Genomic DNA, 21829 nt, shown 5'->3' with positions numbered 1-21829 from the left:
GGAAAATTCATTACCTGTACTAGGGGTTGAATGGGCCTTTGTGGGTTGACCTGGAGACCCAACAAACACTTCTAACATTCTCTCTGCAGAAAAATGAGTTCTGGGTTTCAAATGCTACACTTACAGACCATTCACAAACTGGAGACTTCCTGTGGTGGGTCAGAGCATCCCTGGTGGCAACGGACAGGAAGAGATTAAAAAGCAAAGCCCAGAACTACTGTAGCTGGAGCATGATGGGGGAAACACTAATCATGACAGAGAACCCAGACAGAATCCTCAGAGAGCCACAAGCTGCAGCGCTGCACAGCTAGTGCTGGTAAAACATCAGTCAGGCAAACCACGGTTTGTAGAATACACTGCAAAGCCTTCTGTAGAAGTCAACTGGTCAATCTCTGTAAAGAAAGGGACTGAAAGATGTTAGTGTGTTTTCTCTTCACATGTTGCAGGTACTTGCCCTTCTCCCTAGGCATCCTGAGGCAGCATCTGTCTCTAAGATTAAGATTGTTACAGCAGGGGGACTTCTCTAGTGGTCCAGCAGTTAGGACTCCAAGCTTCCACTGCAGGGGGCATGGGTTCAATCCCTGCTCAGGGAACTAAGATCCCATATGCCACAAGGCATGACCAAAAAACAAAATTAAATTAAATTAAAAAAAGAAAAAAAAAGATTGTTACACTAGGAATGCCAAGTAGGAAAAAATGATATTTGAATAATAGCTTTAGCTTTAGTTATTTAAAATAGAATTTTGCAGCACAACACTAAACTTGAAAACTAGGCCTAATTAATAGCAAGAGAAACTGTTCCAAATTCTTTTTTTTTTTCCTTCTTTCACACATGAAAGTCCATACAGGACCATTAAAGTCCATATAGGAAACTAAAAAAGAGGAGAGGAAAGTCTTTCTCTTAGACCCAGGGGAGGGTAGGAAAGAGAAAAGAGAAAGACGCTGGTTGAGTAGGTTAGACAACAAGTGTGTTCATATCTCCTTGGGCAAAAAAGCACCAAGAAGTTTGCACCAGTGAATGTGAGTCAACTCTCCACTCTATTCATCAAGAAAATTTTATAAAATCTTTTAAAAGTTGGCTGAACTAACACATTGTACTTAATGATACTGTGAAAATAGAATGACATCAAGGTTGATATGTTTGCTTCAAGTCCTTGTCTTTATTATGCGCAAATATGGGTCTGATCCATGACTAACATTGTTTCTTGATGAGGTGTGATGGTTACTGAGGGAAAAAGTTCTATCAAGTCAAGAATGTTTGGCCTATGAAATAAACTCATCATGTTTCTGCAAGATAAGAAACCAGTTTTGTCCCAGCTTTTGTAGATGAAAATTGGACGGCCAGACTTGCTTATGTTTTGATGTCCTCGATATTTTTAATGATCAAAATATGTCCACTCAAGGAAGGCAGCGTGTTCTTCAATGGTAATAACATCCAAGGGCAAACACAAAAGTTGGGAAGCTTAGAAGCACAGTTTTTACATATTGTGATGACAAGCGTTACTGAGGTAGGTGATAATCTTAATAGAGCACTCTGGAGAAAAGTTATCACCAGACACCTTATGCATTTGCACCTTAGAATGTTTTGAATTTTTCCACTGAAAGAAGATTCACGTCTAGGAAATTTATGGATACAGAAGCCATTTCTTTCATTAAAAGATCATTTAGATATTCCACTGTAATGAGTAGGAAAATACTAGAATTTTTCCTTTCATCTTAAATTATTTTTTTAATGTTTAATATTCAAAATATCAGTAGAAGTTCCCATAATTCATAAATATACATGTACCATGTATATAGGCTCCCACAGTTTTTGCTGATTGGGGTACACAATAAAGTTCAAAGTCCACTGGATTAGAAGATAGAAATATCAGGGTATTTTAGCTTGATGAAATTAAAGATTTGATTTCTTTAGTTCTCCCTGTACTGATTCCTTCTGCTTATGTCCTACCAGGTGTGTGTGTCTATATGGAAAGAGAATGTTGATGATACAGACTTTGAATATTTCCAAACCTGTGGCCATGTTTTCTTACACTAAAGCCATAAAGTGGTTTCTGATTATGATTTAGTTTGTCGCGTCGTTTAACTACAGTGAAAATACGTAAATAGTCCAGCCCATTTTTCTCGTGGAGAACCGAGTAGCTGACATTTTGGTGTTTCCTTAAGTCTCTTGAAGTTAGTCTCTCCCTGAGTTAATCTCCCAGCGTCTGAGGAGTCTGAGGCCTTCCTGGTGGGGATCCTTGAATGCGGTGCAGGAGCTATTCGGCAAGATCCCCCAGCCCCCCAAGGGCCTTCTTTTTCCCAGTGGCTTCCAAACTGTGCTCCGGGAGCCCTGCCCTTCCACGGTGTTCTCTGTCCTACCCCATCCCCACTTCACAGCTCTGCTTTAATCCATTTTATATTTTTTCAGCTTCTCATAAGATTTGCTTCTAAGAAAAGTTGGAGAACTGCTGCCAGCATTTGTATCTGCTCTCAATGCTGAATTCTCTGGTTTCATCCAATTTAACCCATAAACCCACAGGAACGTCTTTTCTGGGCTGAGCATTTCTTTCCAGGCTCCGTCTGTTGGCCTCCATATTGGTCCAGGTGCTCTGGGGGGTGCCGGCTCCTCCCCGCTCTCAGCTCAGTGTTTCAGGGATTTCTGGGCCCCCGCCGGTGACACCTCTGTCCACTTCTGCCTGTGGTCCTCTGTAGCTCCTGTGGAACCTAGCCCCATCTGCTGCTTAATAAAGTTTTCTTGATGTGAATTATTGATGAAGGAACAAGAGAAAGTATTAGGAGATCAAATTCCAGGTGCCAATGAAAAGACTTTACTTGATGAAATACGGGGTTGTCCCAGCATAACATCTGTTTATGGTTGCCATAGAAACCAGGCTGCTCTTCATGCTTTGAAGCCCAGATGATTATGGACAATTGGCCAGAGAGGATGCAGGGAAGAGGCCATTCCTGGTAAAGAGGCACCTTGGCCCAGTTACTCAATTTCCTTATCTATGAACCCAGGGGGACAAACTGGATGATGTCTCAGTCTCTGGGCTGGTATTCAGCCTGTGTACCCCTATAAGTGCATTCCAGGTATTCATATATCTAAATACTTTCCTATAGGGTGGTAAATAGCTGTTGGCCCAACTCCCCTAAGGGCTCCCTTTCAACCTCCTCCTCCCTACCCTCACTGTCCAGACTCTCTGTCCTTCTCCATTCCCCCTGGATCTAGCAACTAAAGGGCGAATGCCTGACCCAGCAGGGGACTTCCAGATCCAATACCACCCACCCTGTGGCCTTGGTAAAATACTTCTGTGCTCACCCTCATCAGGCTCCTACCAAGTCTGGCAATCAAGCCCCCTGGAGTCCACAAAAGGAACATGGGCTAGACCCTCCTTGGGGGGTTTGGTTGGATCACTGGTTTGATTTGCTTGGGTCTGAAGGACCCAGCCTGGCTGTCCAGATTGCGTCTCATTCTACACACTAAAACACCACTCAGGCAAGGCCGAAAAAGAAGAAAAAGGAACAACCTACAGGAGTAGGCGTGGAGCCTGCAGCCCCAGAAAGGCAAGCAGATCACTCCTGGACAATCCATGACTCAGTAGGACCTCCCTCCATGAGGGCTGAGTTTAAGCTGTTTGCTCTGATTTATCCCATTGACCCAGGCCACAGCCAATGCATCGCAAACCCAAGGGTACTGCGGGAGATAAAGGAAAGGTTTGTATGAAAAACTGAGCTGGAGCAAGGGATTTGAGGGTCACGTCTACAGAAATGCACCTAAAGACTCAGAGAATTGCCTGGGTCCATGTTTCTTTCCTTTCACATCCTATGAGGTGTGTTGATGGCTAAACCCTGGCTTGATATGTCAATATTGTAAAATGTTTTGCAGTCTGCACAGAAATTTAATATGACCAATCGTATTTGATTCTCACAACAGCCTTAGGCTGGGCAGTAATTATTATTATTCATTTTTACAAACAAGGAAACCAAAGAAACTCAGAGAGTTTCAATAACCTGCCCACACCCATTTTGAAGCCAGGCCCTTAGACTTTAATCCCAATGTTTCTTATTACATCATGTTGCTTCTTAAAGTCCTTTGAATCAAGACAGTGCCCTCTTTTGTGTGACGTAGTAGGAAGCAGCCCGGTGAAGCTTAGTGATTTATGTTCACTTCTAAAGCAAGTAGATGGCAGCATGCTAGATTAGGTGAAGATCGAAAGGAAATATAAGATAGGGTCCTGGGAGCTTGCTGCCTTGTCAGTAAGCAAAAACACATGTACACATGAAACTCTTCAAGAAAAATATAAGAATCCATCTTACTTTTTGTTGTAAGAACTTATTGATTTCTCGACATAGGGTATATCAGATGAGTACGGTTCATTGCAACGTTGCCTTTTCAACAGCAAGTGAAATAAATACAAAACCTAGCAGTATAAATTTTACTTTTTGGATGTGTTCCTATAAACAAGGAGAAAGAATAGAACGATGGATTTAATTAATGGGGAAGAAGGATTTCCCAGGATTGGAAAAGAATGCAGAAGAAAAGCAACCCATTCTGATTGTAGTATTGGGAGAGGCACCTACTTGGATTGCAGCACTGGAAGAGGCACAAAATTCAGGTGATACATGTTTGCTGAACCTGCTAAGGGAAGGAGTTGGTTATGAAGAGAAACCTTTATATGCCCTCACATCGGTCCTCACCTGTCTATCTGGGTTTCTCTGGTGGATTTTTTTCTGTGGAAGATGAGACTAAATACCATTTCCAGTAGTTTTGTGATTTGATGATCATTTTACCTGCCATATATGTAAGGAGATGAAGATATTTTTATTCTTTCAGCGGCTAGTAGGTGAATTCCTCTTCAAAAGAGTCCCATCCTTGTTGGGAAAATACTCGATAGGGCCTCTCAGAGCAGGTCAGTCTCGGGGAGGGGGAGAGCATGGGGGCGGTGACTGGTGTCAAGGCCATGCGGGAAGGGCATGGAGAGCAAGGAGGTGGGATTGTCTGCTCCCTAGGGGAGGGTGGGGGTGGATTAGCAAGTGGAAGAGGGGAGGAGGGGAGGGAGGATGCAGGAGACCGCAGAGTATGGAGTGGTGTCGCACGACCCCCACACGATCCTTCTGTGACATCATTAACTTTGAGAGATGATTGAGGAGAACGGGCAGTTCCAGAAACCTCCAAGGGCCTGAGCGTTCAGGATGAGGGAAGGCAAAACAGAGAAACGTTCATGAATGCGGGAGCTTAGCCGAGCTCCATCAGAAAGTTTTCTAAATCCCCAAAGGGCAAGGAGGTCTCAGCTGACATCTGGGCCCCATAGTTAATCACTTTAAGACATTCTTTATATCTGAACCAATACAAATTGCTTGCTTTACCAGTTTTTAAATTTGGGGGGAGGTTGTACCAGTGTCTTTGCAATCCTCAACTCAAGACATCATGATTCCTTTTATGCTCTAAATTACAGTTTCTGAAAATCTGGCCTTTGAAAGCCCTCCAGGTGGTCTGTGGTTGCCCAAATGCCATGAGTAGGTTTTTTGTGAAGAGTATTTTCTGCTAGAGATTTGAATTCTCCATAAAAGGGTACAAAAATAGATATCTGAAAAATTATAACCACAGAGATGGTCATATGCTAGGCAAACACTTCAAATGGTGTGGGGTGTGTGTGTGTGTGTGTGTGTGTGTGTGTGTCCTGTGGTTGCAAGTAGAAGCTTTGAGATAGGTGGTCCAAGGGATTCCGTCAGTGTGGTTTACAGTCTAAAAATCTCATTTGGGATGAAGTTAAGCCAAACACTTTCAAGACAGTAAGAAATCAAGCCACTTTGTTTGAAAATCTTTAAAACTGATATTTCAACTGAGAAAATATCTTGACCCTAAACATTTGCAATTTCATTTCTGACCATAATGGAGGGTATCTTGGCCACATCACCCTCATATTCAATTTTATTTCTAGTAGTGTAAATAACTACTCAGCTTTGAAGTTCAGTGCTGAGTCACATTTTTAGAGAATGGTTTGTGAAGAGATTGACTAGGAAATCCATTCTTAGAGAGGGTCTTTTGAAAACCTTCATTAATTTTTATCATTGTACTTGTTTTTTTAACTTCAATATTAAAAATGCTGTTCTATCCTTTCATTCAAAATTGTGACGAGTGCAGATCATTCAGATAGCAAGAATTTGGTGACAGTATAGTTTTATTAATCTCCCCAAATCGTAGTAGCAGACTAGAATGATAAAAGAAAAACATCGAGGACATCTTCAACAAAGCTAAGTGAAAACGAATTCCCATAAGTCCAGAATATGGGTGGATGTTTCAAAATATGAGATAGCAGCAGGGCCTGAGAGAGAAAGCAAAGTCCAGCAAGGTCTTAACGAGTAGGGGATCCATAAGTTACCAGCACAACTCACCCCTGAAAGGAGAGGGTTGTACATTGTGTGAGAACCTAGGTGAGCGAATTGAAAAACCTCCAGTGAGAAAGATGCCCAGTTTGGTGGGAGAAGGTTGCTGCATGGTGTGGGGGTGGTAGGCTGAGTCACAACCCCCCAAACACATCAGGTTCTAATCCCTGGAACCTGTGAATATGCTTCCTTATGTGGCAAGGAGTCTTGGCGATGTAATTAAGGATCAATGAGGATGTCATCCTGGATTTTCTAGGTGGGCCTAATATAATCACCCTCCTCATAGGAGGGAGGCAGGAGGATCAGAATCAGGAAGGAGATGTGATGACAGAAGCAGAGGTTGGAGTGATGTGCTTTGAAGAGGGAGAAAGGGGCCACAAGCCAAGAAAGCAGGCAGCCTCTGGATGCTGGGAAAGGCAAGGAGAGGGATTCTCCCCGAGAGTCTCCAGAGGGAGTCAGGTTCTGCCAATACCTTGCTTTCAGCCAACTGAAAATCATGGTGGACTTCTGACCTCCAGAACAGCAAGGAAATAAATTTGCTTTGTTTTAAACCACTAAGTTTGTTAGCGTAGTAATGGGAAATTAATACAGATGGAAATTACGTTTCCCAGAATCCCCTTTACTGTAAGTCCCAGTTAGAGTTGGCCAAGAGAGGAACTTAGACAAGATTTGGGATGTAGGAATGAGTGAAGCAGGAGCCATTCCTCTCTTCGGGTCTTTATGATGAGATAAGGTGCCCTATAGGGTCCTCACTTTCCTCTGCTCCATGTCTGGCTCTTATTCCAGACTGCAGGCCCCACTGGTCCATGGCAGCCCCAGGCCTCCCATCAGATGCTTGGCTGTGAACCTGCAGAGGCCATAGCCCACCTCAGTGCCAGACACTGGGCTTCTCAGATTCCACTGCATTCTTCAACCTGTTCCCTAATGCCGGAGCCTCGAGAGGATTAGTTAGACATTGTTGGAGTGTCTCAAGTGATTATACCATTGACTTTGCAATGAGTGGAAGTTTCTATTGTCCCACAACCTCACACTTGTCATTAGCAGGTTCTTAAATGTTGACCAATCTATAAGCTATGTGTTGATATAAACTTGTGGCCTTCATCTGCATTTCCCTGGTAACTAATGAGGTTGGACATCTTTTAATATTTGTAGTGTCCTTCTGGATTTGCTGATTTGTAAGGTGTATGTGACTGTTGCAAATTTTTCTACTAGGTTATCTTCCTTTTTCTTCTTGATTCACAGTTCTTTACATACTCTGGGTATTCATCATTTATCAATTATATGTATTGCAAAAATCTTGTCCCAGTTTGTGGCTTGTCTTTTCACTATCTTTAAAAAAATTCCCAATTTTGATGTGATCAAATTTTATCAGTGTTTTTTTTTACGGTAAGTGCTTACTTGTGCATACATTAAAACCCAGCAGCTCTACTCCTAGCTATATGCCCTAGAAACACTTGTGCAAAATTCTCCAGTGTAGAAATATTCATAGCAGCATTGTTCTTTTTTTTTTTTAAGAACATTTATTGAGATACAGTTAACAGACAATAAACAGCATATATTTAGAGTGTACAATTTGGTATCCCAATCTCCCAATTCATTCCCCTCCAACCCTCCCCGCTTTCCCCACTTAGTGTCCATGTGTTTGTTCTCTACACCTGTGTCTCTATTTCTGCCTTGCATTTCCTCTTTCATAGTTGTTAGCATTTGCCTTATGTATTGAGGTGCTCCTATGTTGGGTGCATATATATTTATAATTGTTATCTCCTCTTCTTGGATGGATCCCTTGATCTTTATGTAATGTCCTTTCTTGTCTCTTGTAACATTTTTTATTTTAAAGTCTATTTTATCTGATATGAGTATCAGTACTCCAGCTTTCTTTTGATTTCCATTTGCATGGAATATCTTTTTCCATCCCCCCACTTTCAGTCTGTATGTGTCCCTAGGTCTGAAGTGGGTCTCTTGGAGACAGCATATATATATATGGGTCCTGTTTTTGTATCCATTCAGCCAGTCTGTATCTTCTGGTTGGTGCATTTAGTCCATTTACATTCAAGGTAATTATCCATATGTATGTTCCTATTACCATTTTCTTAATTGTTTTGTTTTTGTTTTTGTAGGTCCTTTTCTTCTCTTATGTTTCCCACTTAGAGAAGTTCCTTTAGCATTTGTTGTAGGGCTGGTTTGGTGGTGCTGAATTCTCTTAGCTGTTGCTTGTCTGTAAAGCTTTTGATTTCTCATCGAATCTGAATGAGATCCTTGCTGGGTAGAGTATTCTTGGTTGTAGGTTCTTCCCTTTCATCACTTGAAATATATCATGCCACTCCCTTCTGGCTTGCAGGGTTTCTGCTGAGAAATCAGCTGTTAACCTGATGGGAGTTCCCTTGTATGTTATTTGTCGTGTTTCCCTTGTTGCTTTTAATAATATTTCTCTGGCTTTAATTTTTGTCAATTTGATTACTATATGTCTTGCCATGTTTCTCCTTGGATTTATCCTGCCTGGGACTCTCTGTGCTTCCTGGACTTGGGTAGCTATTTCCTTTCCCATGTTAGGGAAGTTTTCAACTATAATCTCTTCCAATATTTTCTCAGGTCCTTTCTCTCTCTCGTCTCCTTCTGGGACCCCTATAATGCGAATGTTGGTGCATTTAACATTGTCCCAGAGGAAAAAAAACAAAAACAAAAACATTGTCCCAGAGGTATCTTAGGCTGTCTTCAGTTCTTTTCATTCTTTTTTCTTTATTCTTTTCCGCATCAGTGATTATCACCATTCTGTCTTCCAGGTCACTTATTCGCCCTTCTGCCTCAGTTAATCTGCTATTGGTTCCTTCTAGTGTATTGTTCATTTCAGTTATTGTGTTGCATATCTCTGTTTGTTTGTTCTTTAATTCTTCTAGGTCTTTGGTAAACTTTTCAATCTTTGCATCCAGTCTTTTTTCAAAGTCCTGGATCATCTTCACTATCATTATTCTGAATTCTTTTTCTGGAAGGGTGCCTATCTCCTCTTCATTTAGTTGTTTTTCTGGTATTTTATCTTGTCCCTTCATCTGGTACAAAGTCCTCTGCTTTTTCATTTTCTCTGTCTTTCTGTGGCTGTGGTTTTCAGTTCCACAAGACGAAATACTGCTGATACTGCTTGATTCTGCTGTCTGCCCTCTTGCAGAGGAAGCTATCTGGGAGCCTCCTGTGTGCTTCCTGATGGGAGGGACTGATGGTGGGTAGGGCTGGGTGGGCGGAGCTCAGTAAAGCTTTAATCTGCTTGCCTGCTAATGGGTGGGGCTGTGTTCACACCTTGTTGGCTGTTTGGCCTGAGGCCACCTAGTGCTGGAGCCCACAGGCTCTTTGGTGGGGCTAATGGCGGACTCTGGGGGGGCTCACACCAATAAGTACTTCCCAAAACCCCTGCTGCCAGTGCCCCTGCCTCCTCAGTGAGCCACAGCTGCACCCCCCCCCCCCACCTCTGCAGGCAACCCTCCAACACCAGCAGGTAGGTCTGGTCCAATTTCCTATGGGGTCACTGCTCCTTCCCCCTGGGTCCTGGTGAGCACATTTTTTTTGTGTTCCCTCTAAGAGTGAAGTCTCTGTTTCCACCAGTCCTGTGGAGGTCCTGCAATCAAATCCTGCTGGCTTTCAGAGTCTGATTCTCTGGGGATTCCTCCTCCCGTTGCTGGACTCCCAGGTTGGGAAGCCTGATGTGGGGCTCAGAACCCTCACTTTAGTGGGTGGACTTCTGCAGTATAACTGTTCTCCAGTTTGTGAGTCACCCACCCAGCATTTATGGGATTTGATTTTAACGCAGTTGCACCCCTCCTACCATCTCATTGCAGCTTCTCCTTTGTCTCTGGATGTGGGGTGTCTTCTTTGGTGAGTGCCAGTGTCTTTCTGTCAATGATTGTTCAGCAGTTAGTTGTAATTCTGGTGCTCTTGCAAGAGGGAGTGAGCGCATGTCCTCCTACTCCGCTATCTTAATCCTATCTGAGCAGCATTGTTCTTAATAAGAAAAAAATAAAAAACCCAAACCTAGATGCTCCCTAAATGTCCATCAAGAAAGGAGATAAATCCATGTGGCCATATCCGTATCCATACAAGGTAATGAACTACAAACACACACATCCACATGTATTTATTTCACAAACATACTGTGAATGGGGAAAAAAATTATTAAAATCCAAAATCAGCCCAAGTTAAAAAAATATATTATTTGAGGATAAAAACAGAAGTACGAAGCTTTAAAGAAAAGGAAGGGGGCCATTCTCACAATCTCAGGATTAAGGTTACCTCTGGGGAGAAGGAGGGAACCTGAGATGAGAGGGGCACACAGTGCTGGGGCTTCTAAAGTTCTTTTTATCCTGAGAAACGTTTGCATACCTCTCTGCTTTATTATCTTCCTTAAAATGAGAATATGCTTTATATACTCAGTGTTATATTTTTCCAGTAAAATATATTCACAGATATTATTCTCCTAACAACAGTATTTGTCATTTAGTTTAAGGGAGCTGAGTAGAAGATTCTGAGTATTTTAGGGGAGCAGTTCCCCAAAGCCAGCTATGGAGCTGTTGCATCAGAATCACGTGGGCTGTGTATTAAAACTATAGACTGCCAGACCCCACCCAGGCTACAGAATCAGAATGTCCAGGCTGGGGCTGCTTTGACCAGGTAACCTTGTACCTAGGTATTCTGGGCCACCCTGAGCACTTAGTCCTTGGCAATAATCTAAGGGCAACTGTGGCTCCCTACTGCCCTCTCATGGCCAGTTTTCCCACCCAAACTGAGCAGCGTAAGTCAGCCAAAAGGAGCAAGGGAGCAGATCCCGTCCTGGATCCGTGAGTGGTGTGTCCAGGGCTGGTGGTGGCTCTGAGGACCTTGCGCAGTTGGGCTAGATGCCAAAACACAGCACCTAGAACCCACTAGCTTGTCTAGTCCTTCTGCTGAAGTCCTAAGTGCTCTCATCTGGCTTACTTTTCTGAAACGTATCTGTGCTCCTTCTGACAGAGATGACCTCAGGGACCCACAGACTCCTCCTACATGCTCCAGACCCGCCTGCCCACGGAGATGCTCTGACTCTGGATCCTGCTTCCCCACCTGCACCCACCATCCACACACACCTGCCCTGTGTTACCTGGTCGCCTTTTCTGCCTGAACAATCACCTGTGGTCTAACTAGATCCCGGGGGCCTGTGCTCTCCTGCAGGATCCTCTCCTGCCATGACTTCTACCAGACCAGGGCTTTAAAGAAGGTAAGACCCAAAGCCACAGAGAACTGCAGCCCTGAGGCAGGTGAAGGCTCTGAGGCTGCATTGAACATGCTCAGTACCTGCTGCCTCTCCCACCTCCAGCTGCCTTCTTCCTCCTTTTTCCTCTCTTCCTTCCTCAAATGGTCAGTTTCTGATTCCTGACATTGAGCTTGGAATGGGCAGGTTGGCTCAGAAAAAATCATGGAATTGGTGTAACTCAAAGGAGGATCCTGGACCAGACCCCAGGGGCATATTCTAAGTGTATGGAGTCCCTACCAATTTTGCCCCACCTCTGTCTCCAGCTCAGACCCTGTAAGAATCCTGAATTTAGACTCTGTTATTGTACATGCGTGCTGACCTCTCTTGAGTGACTAAGTCCCTGCTTCCTCCCCGGGAGGTTATAACCCACCCAGTAGAAGGGAGTAAAGTATGATGATTAAAAATGGGAATTTAGAATAAGAATTAGATTTGGAATCTCTGCTTGCTTATATGCTGGGTGGTCTTGGGACATTATTTTAATGTCTCTAAACCTCAATTTCCTCATCTGTAAAATGGGGTTAACAATATTTAACTCAAAGTTTGTTGTGGTTATGAAATGAGACAGAATATGAAAAAAAAATCACTTCTGTATCACATTCAACAGAAGCATTTAATAAATATTTGCTATTATTTATGATGAAGTCTAGACCTTTTAGGGCTCAAAGGGCTATATCTTTGGGGTGGAGTTACTAAGAGCCCTGGGCAGCACCTGTTGCCCAAAGGCTCTTTTCTAAGCTGCCAGCTCCCCAGGAACTCTCTAGAGAATGCTCCAGCTTGACTCCCTTCTGTCTCCAAACTCCATCATGACTCTGACCCAGCAGCTGGAATCTTCAAGCAGGGATCACACCTGTCAGTCAAATCAGGCAAGAGCCCTGCTTAGTCTACTCTCCTTCTGCCCTTCTTCCCCTCCTCCTGGCTCTTCCTCTCATACTTTCATGAGATATTGTTTTACCCACATCCATCTACTGTCACTCAGAGTCTGGGAGTTGAGGCTTCTTGGTTCAGAGACCACTGTTTTCTAATAAGGTGTCACATAGTTACAAGCTTCAAATGTAATGGTTGAATCCCTGAAAGAAACTCTTCAGGGTACCCCAGGAAAACAAAGCAAAACAAACAAAACATAAGAAACATGTGACGGGCTTGATATCGCTTTGCTGTGAAACCCTCTTTGTACTTGCTCCGCACCCCACTGCCTCCAGGCCTCTGCTCCTACGTTTGACCCTGACTTGCTTACTCAATGCTGCCCTTCCTAGTCAGTCTCAGTGGTGCGGAGCATGCACCACTCCTTGGACCACGTCCTGCTTGAAGGCAGCAGCCCCGGGCTGCCGCAATGGTTCGTTCCCAGGGACCGCAGATGGACAAATCAACCTTTGCCTGACTCACTGGGGAACGTTCCCTTAAGTCATCCCTCTGTTCTCTAGGACATAGAGCCTGGAGTGTTACTGAGAGTACTGTGAGCATGCTCGCCTTGCATTTAACCATAAAACAAACTCTTTATTCATAATTAGACATTGGAGAAAATGAAAACCTCACAGTAACCTAAGACCTGAGTTATGAGCCCAACTCTGACTCATTGGCTATGTGGCCTTGCCAAGAATTATTTTCCTCCTCCTGGGCTCCTCATGGGCTGGGCTGGATGGTCTAAGAGGCCTCTTCCAGCTCTAATGGGTCAACACCAGATTCATGAGTGCACGAGAAAGTCACGTGAGCTCTTTCTGCAGCAGCGCCCTTCTGAGAAGCTCCAGTCATTCAGCCAACACGTCTTTCTGCTTTACTCCTCAGTGAATGTCAAGGATAGGTCCTTGACTCACTATGACAAAAGTCCTTTAAAGTGACTTGCTTGAGGTCACAGAGTAAATCAATTTCAAAGGCTGAAGCAGCAGCCCAAGTCTCCCTTCCAGGTTTATTCCATCAAGACAATCCAAGGCTAAAACCATCCCAGCCACCACGACCCATAGAAAAAATCTTAATAGGTCGATATCCGTGGAAATTTCTTTTTAACTTAAATGTTAACTTGCAAAACAGTGGGTATTGAAACATGTAGATTGTCATCATTCAAAACCTCCTTTAAACTGCATGAAACATTTAAAAATTGTGGTGAAACTATATCAGTCGCCTTTTTCTTTCCATGTATTTTTTTTAAAAGCAAGAAATGTCAGTTTCATTCCACAGCGCCCATGCCACTCAGGGCCCGCAGCACTGATTAGGTGTGGGGGTACTTAGCATCTCACGGCTCTTCATTTCAGAAGCTGAATGCTTTATACATGAAGCTTATTGGCATAGAAACCCATGCAGAAGTTCAGCTCTGAGTATCGAATCCCCAAAGACCAGTCAGGTTCCCAGGAGGAAAACCACTGAAAGCAAACATCCCCTACCCCTAGCTGCCCAGGCAACATTATCTTATCTCTGACTTTGTTCCCTTATCTAAGAAGAGAGGATCGAATTCTTCCTGCTTTCCCAGAGCAGTTCTTGTCTGTGTGAAGCAATGCTCATTTATTTTCCTCTATCTATATCGCAACTTTCATGCACATTTGCAAAAGGAAATTAGAGATTTTGTAGAATCTCGTGGTCAGGAAGTCTCTTTTGAGATATGTATGCTTAATCGTGTCACCATTATTTTTTATGAATAGGCCAGTTTGTCTCAGAAAGTTCTGCTACCCCACCCAGGTAGAAAAGCAGGCAAGAGTTTCTGAAACCCCTAGGGATGGAGTAGGAGGGGGGAAGCTGAGAGCTGAGAGGGTCAGAGACCAGAAAATGCTTATAATCGGGCCACAAAAGAAACAAAATGCTAGACCTTGAAACTAAAGGCCATGGAAATAACCCAAAACACCAGCTGCTGAAGCCAGAGTATGAATCCAGAGAAAGTGAACAGGGATGGGAAGAATCCCAGACTTAAAATCTGGAAATAACTGAGTTACCCTGAGTAGGCAATTTTGATTTCTCCCATCGCATTGCTAACCTAGATTGAGGGATTAAGGATTCTTGACCTCTTATACTTTTTAGGTCTCTGTTAATGATGTTTCTGGCAATGTAATATGTTGCTGGAACACATCCTCTTTTTTAATACAGGCATTATTCCTTAAAGTGCTAAAGTATTAGTAGAAGAGCTAGCTCAGGCTCATGACCAGTGTTCTATTTTCTGAATGCAGTGAATTATTTAGAATTACTCTCAGAAGATAGGAAATACCTGAGACTGAACTATTCTGATTTGAGGTCAAGTTCAGAAATCTGACTCACCTTTATTGAAACATCTAAGGGAAGATACCAAATCTGTTAATGAAGTAATTTTGTTTTCTTACCCACGAGGTTCTCTGAACAATAGCCATTCCCCTCCCTATTCTTGCTGTTTGACAGAGACTCCCCTACCCCCACAACAGAGGTGCAAATAACAGTTACTAATTTTTCTAAAATAGCTCCCTTTCAGCTATTGCACCAGGATGATCAGTTAAGGCCATTGAGACATAAGGAACATCTGGGGTTATCTTTCTCACTCATAGAAAAAAAGAGATGCATAAGGAGAGATGCCTTCTCTCCTGCCTTTGGAAGCAGTTGTGAGAGGGCGTGATTCCTAGAGATGTGGCAGCCATCTTAAAGCCATGAGGATACAAGCCTAGGATGAAAGTCAATATGCTGTGGGTAGCAGCATGGAAATATGGAAAATATCTGGGCTACAAATGATAGTGTTGGGATGCTGAATCAATCTAACCTCCAGACATTTTAAGATGTGAGGTAATAAAAACCTTGAGTGTTTAAGGCCCTTCAAGTTGGTTTTCTGTTATTGGCAGCGAGAGATGTCCAAGTAATACATTAAAAGTCATAGAGGGCAGAACTAATTCCCATAAGCTGTGAAGATGAAATAAAAATGTCTTAGTTTATGTTCTAATTCTCCTGCTGTGATTCTTTGGATCTAGAAAAATTGTTCAGGGAAAATCAGGCAGATGAGAAACCACACAGTGTGATTAGACATTCATTACAATTATTTTAAACATTTAAAGATAAAAAATAAATTTTAGTTTACCTTTAATGATTGCTAATGCTTTAACTTTCTAGTTTTAAAAATTATATTTCCCCTTTTTCTCAAAAATCATACTCTGCAGGCCCAATTTCTTTCCTTACAGCTTAATTGCACATACCTTCTATAACACCTCCAAGACAATATTCCTGAGAGCGTTCTTTTTTGAAAGTGTTCCTTGTTACTATTTTCTCCTGTTCTTTTTCTTCCAGTCCACCTCTTCCATCCAGCTGAAGGCATCTCAAACCATAGGCTTTAACCTAAACCACGGAATACATAAGAATTCCTATTTCAGAAAGAAATTTTGCCTGCGTCTGCCAGCAATTGGCAGTTTGTATAAAGACATTCTTAGAATCCATAGTGCATGAAAATTGAGCATTACATTGCACTTGAAAATTAGGATACTGTGATTGAAGAGACAATGATATTGCTTCAAAACTCTTCAGTGCAAGAGATCTCTCAGTAGTTGCATTTGTATGTTTTCATATGATATGAAATACAGAGACAGGATTGTACCAAGACAAGGGAGAGCCTGAGAAGACAGCCAGTGTATACAGTAGGAATTTAGATCCCCTGTTGTGTACTGCAGAGACCCCCATTTGGATCTTGACCCCCACGTGGTCAGAGTGGCAGACCCTGTTGGCCAATTTACCCAAAACCATTTGCAGTCTCCTTCACTCTTTCATTCTTCTACTCTGGAGGTTTGGAAAATCCCTTTCCCAGCTTCTCTTGCAACTAGAAATGGCTACATGGGTTCCATTTCCAGCCAGTGAGTTACACACATAAGTTTCAAGAGATGGCTTTTCTTTCCTGACAACTGGCACCATGTCTCTCTCTCCTTTCTTCCCACCTTGAGCAAGACAAGCATTAGGACCAAGAGCCAATGCTGTGGGTGACAGAGCAGAAAGATGGAGTCTGGCCTTTGATGGCATCATTCACTGGTGAATCAATGCCAGTAACTACTTGCCTTTTTTTCTTTTTTTTTAAGCTTCTGTTGGTTGGATTAATTTTGCTGTTGTTACCTCTGGTGAAAAGCATTTTTTTCACCAAGTATGTACTTTCCACTTTTTTCCTTCAGGCAAAAATTCTCAGAGCTCATTACATTTAGGGCATGTGGCCAAACAAACCCACGAAAGCATCAAATACATTCTTTGTTATCACCCTTACACACCCCTTCCTATGCACCCCTTTCCTTCTAGTATCACCACCCTTTATCTAGAGATTTACAACTACTATTGGTGAGCATGTACCTTTCACCAGTGAAATTTCCTGCATATGCAGAATTTAAAGGTGGAAGAAAAAGTACTCTAACCACTGGACTTAGAAGTAGTCAGTCCCACAGGCTGGGAAAAATACATCATTATCTGAACTTTAAGGCACTGGCAGACCTGGTAGGTCCATACAGACAATGAAGTAGATCTATTGACTCAATAATAGCCCAAATATAACCCAAATTTCACCAAGTTACTGCAGAGAGTGAGTACAAGTAACATCACATTAATATTAGCACTCATTTGATAGTTCACTATCCCCAGTTGTTGACATAGGATCTTTTTTTTTTTTTAAAGGAAACACCCCTTGCTTTTTTTTTTTTTTAAATACATTTATTTATTTATTTATTATTTATTTATTTATTTATTTATTTATTTATTTATTTATTTTATTGGCTGTGTTGGGTCTTCGTTGCTGCACATGGGCTTTCTCTAGTTGCAGTGAGTGGGGGCTACTCTTCATTTTGTGGTGCGCAGGCTTCTCATTGCAGTGGCCTCTCTTGTTGCAGAGCACAGGCTCTAGGCACGTGGGCTTCAGTAGTTGCGGCACATGGGCTCAATAGTTGAGGCTCACGGGCTCTAGAGCGCAGGCCCAATAGCTGTGGCACACGGGCTTAGTTGCTCCGCGGCATGTGGTATCTTCCTGGGGCAGGGATCGAACCCGTGTGCCCTGCATTGGCAGGCAGATTCTTACCCGCTGTGCCACCTAGGAAGTCCCGACATAGGATCTTGATTCCCTAAAAATGAGGATGCCTGGAAGACCCCACAAGGCATCTTATATGTTCTCACAAACACATCAGTTCTTCTTTTAGAAAAAGCCACCTCTGAGTATGACCACGTCCACTGATCATCTGCTATTTTCAGCAGACACCCAGGTCTCCCCTAGGACTCAGCCCTGGGTCCTCTGGACCTCACATTACATTCATTAGAGTCTTGGTGGCAAAGTAATCTTCATGCCCTTCATCCAGCATCTCACTTGTCAGCCAGGACAAAAGAATGCTGCTTATGCCTCTTTTACATGAAACCCTTCACTAGAGAGATCTTATTGGGACATCAGGCCACGCTATTCATCTCATTTTCTTTCTCTAGTTCCCTAACCTCATCCCTCTTACTTTGCATGAACAGAATTTTGTAATATTCAAGGCCTGTCCTTTTAGTTCACAAAATGAGCCAAGCCATGCCCAAATCCCAGCACACTCTCTTCATATCACCTGTTTCTTCCCCTGTCCATACCACCATCGCCTCTCCACTGGATGAACTAAAACCCCTCCCAGCTGGACTCTCTGCTTCTACATTTGTCCCCTACTCCATGCCCAGAGTATCCAGGCCAATCTTTTAAAAATGAAAACCAGATCCTTGCACTTTCCTACTTCCCACTGTACTGAGATTGAAATCCAAACTCCTTACATGGTCTCCATCATGTGGCCCCTGCCTACGCCTCCAGTCCGTCCTGTACCACTGTCTCTCCGTCACTGTGGTACAGCTACACCAGCCTTCTCGTTCATCTAGCACACCTAGCTCATCCCCACCTTACCACCTTTGCCCAGCTGTTCCCTCTGTTTGTATTGTCTCACTTGGATCTCAGCTTAGAGTGCTCTTCTCCATAAGGTTTTCCCTGACTATCCAGTCTAAACTTGCCCTTCTGTCACATTCCCCAGTTTCAACCTACCATAGCCCTTAGCTCTGCCAGTATATTTTAAAGTTGCTGGTTTGTCTGTCTTCTCTCCTCGATGAGAATATCATTGCCCTGAGTCACGCTGCGTGTCTTGTTCACTGCATTCCCAGACTCCAGAACCATGCCAAACACACAGTAGGTGCACAGTGGACCCTTGGATGTAGCCTAGGTTATAAACAGACAGCCTCAGTTCATAGCCTTGCAGCAAAATCTTTTAGGTCACATAAACATGCCTTTTTCCTTTCAAGACCCCCTCAAAGGTATCTATAGAACATGTTTATATAAAGTCTTCAGAAAGAAATCAGGAAATGATTTCCATGAACAGAATCCAGTAGTAAGTGACGCTAGATGTAAAGAAAAATGTAAGTAGGTGCCTAAATGATACGATTTCAGGGGTTATGATATGGCCTCTTACCCCTAAAATTCATCTAGGACAGAATTCCTCAACCTCAGCACTATGACACTTGGAACTGACAATTCTTTGTTATGGAGGGCTGTCTTGAACATTGGAAGAAGTTTGGCAGCCTCCCTGTCCTGTGCCTCCTAGATGTTTTTGTTTGTTTGTTTGTCTGTTGTTGTTGTTTATAAATTTATTTACTTTTATTTATTGGCTGGGTTTGGTCTTCATTGCTATGTGCAGGCTTCAGTAGCTGTGGAGCGTGGGCTCATTAGCTGTGGTTCACAGGCTCTAGAGTGCCGGCTCAGTAGCGGTGGCCCGCGGACTTAGTTGCTCCGAGGCATGTGGGATCTTCCCGGACCAGGGATCGAAACAGTGTCTCCTGCATTGGCAGGCAGATTCTTAACCCCTGTGCTACCAGGGAAGTCCCCTGTGCCTCCTAGATGTTAATAGCTTCTCCCCAGGCGTAATAACCAAACTGTCTCCAGAAATGGCCAAATTTCTCCTGGGGGTCAAACTTGTGACTGGGTTGAGAATCACAGGGCTTATTGAGGTGAAAGCCCATAGTCAGGGTTAATTACGTTATTCCTGCGCTGGTTCTGTGCTGTTGTGTCCATTTTATAGTAAACATTAATAATTGGCAACGCTGGTCTAATTTCATTCTTATTGTTCAGTTTTTTTTTTTTTTTTGATTGTTCATACATTTTGTTCTTCCAGTTGAACATTAAAATAATTTTGTAAAGTGCTCCAGAATGGCCTGTTTTGAATTGAAATTTTGTGGATTAAAAGGAGGAAACATAACATGCATAAAATAGTGAATCTTTACATCCAGGAATATAGCACGGCTTCTTACTTATTCCAGCCTATTTTTATGTCTCTCACTAGGGCTTTAACTTTTTCTTCATGTGGACCCTGCTCATTTTCTGTTACCACAGTAAAGCACCATGACATCGTGGCTGTATACGGGGGCTCTGGACTCACACTGCTTGGTTCAAATCCCAGCTCCAGCACTTCCTGGCCATGTGACCTTGTACAAATTGCATAACCTCTAATCACTGCAGTTATCTCATCTGTAAAATGGGAATAACAGAACTTACATCATGGGTTGGTATGAGGATTAACAAGAGTGTTGATAACATGGAAAACAGAAGCGTGTCTGTTTTATTGTAACCAATATTATCGTTATAACAAAGAAAATGTTGCACAACCATAAGAAAAGGCTAACAACTGATAGAAAAACTGCTGGTGAGCATTTAAAACTGAATATTATTCGGAGGGCAATTAGGCAATATTGATCACAGTCTCAAACATTTATCCCTTGGACCCAAGAATTCCAGTTCGAAAAAATGTTACCTACCTATTGATATTTAAAGATTTTAATAATTTAACTGTCAATGCTCTCCAGCCAAACACCACCAGGAGCACACCTGCAGCTGATGACGAGGTGCCTCGTAACAGGGTATTAGGATGAACATATAGGATTTGGGTTTGCGATTGGTAATTTTAGGCAGGGTGTAAGGAATGACCTAGAGTGTGCACTGTCAGAAAAAAGAAGCAATTCTAGGAAGAGTATCTTAATAAATCTTATGTATAAGGAGGGTAGACTAGAGGTAAGATAGAACTGTACTAGTAAAGAATTAGCAGTTACTCATTTAGTAAGAGAGGCATGTGTTTGGCATTTTGTGTTGCAGTGTCTTTGTCTAAGTTGGATGTCCGTGAGATGTTTATGTCCAACAGGAGAAGGCTCTGTCCTCAGTACCATCCTCTTAGTGCCTTGCCTCCAATTCTAGCTCTGCTTCTGATGCGGGTTTCTCTGTTTGCAGTGCTTTTACGTGGCTTTGCATAGTACCATGACAGATCAAAGACTTATTATCAAGAATATTTAGATATTGTAAACATACATGTGACCTCTGTACTATTGTTTTGTGACCCCATCTCCACCTAGATTTTCATTCTTTACATTTTTCCTCTTTCTACCACAGCTCTTAATGAATTTATTCCCGCTGTCGTTTTCTTCAGTGATCTAATTGATGGTCACAGAAACCCAGTCAAATAAGCCTAAGAAAACCATAGTGTTCAGGATAATCAAAAAGTCCTGAGAGGCACATTCCCTTTGGTTTGGAATCATGAGAATGGTTTCTCAGCAATTCGTGTAATGAATGTGAGCCTGCCTTATCTTTGCTGATTATTGCGTAAATTCAAAAGCTGCCAAGTTTTATCACTCTTTTATTCTTGAGATATACGTCAAGAGGCCTCCTTTTTGTAAGAATGGGTGTTAGAAATTGAGGCAATATTGCCAATTGCTCAAGTGTTTTGAACCTGCAAACTTAAATCGTCCTTGCCAGTTATTCCAAGCTTTCATTTGAAAGTGTAAGTGCTTGCTCTATCTGGGTAAAGTGCAACAGATTTCCCCCAAGCTGTGCTGATAAAGGTCACAAGCATACCCACTCCCAGCAAGGCCTCTGACTTTATATGTAGAACCCTAGAATTACTCCTTTAGATGTCACCTAAGTGACCTCCCTAAGTCCCTTCTAATTCTGAGTCTATGAATTTACAAACACACTACAGAAACTTATAGCAAAGAGCTGAATAAGTTGTGCTTTCCACAAAAGCACCAGACTGGAAATAATCTTAGGGAAGCTTGAAATCAGTTCTAGGTGAAGGTAATGAATGTGCTTTATCATCTTTAAGGCCAAGACTTGAAAGACATTTCATAAAAACTTAACGAAACAGCAAACAGTATTTTGCTAGTCACAGTAATAAAGGGTAGCATTTATATTCTTTAATATTTTTAAGTTTTCTTTCCCTGCTAACTAAAATAAGTAATGCACAAGTG

The sequence above is a fragment of the Hippopotamus amphibius genome, chromosome 7 (assembly GCF_030028045.1).
Source record: "Hippopotamus amphibius kiboko isolate mHipAmp2 chromosome 7, mHipAmp2.hap2, whole genome shotgun sequence".
Classification (NCBI taxonomy): Eukaryota; Metazoa; Chordata; class Mammalia; order Artiodactyla; family Hippopotamidae; genus Hippopotamus; species Hippopotamus amphibius.
This window is presented reverse-complemented; position numbering follows the sequence as displayed.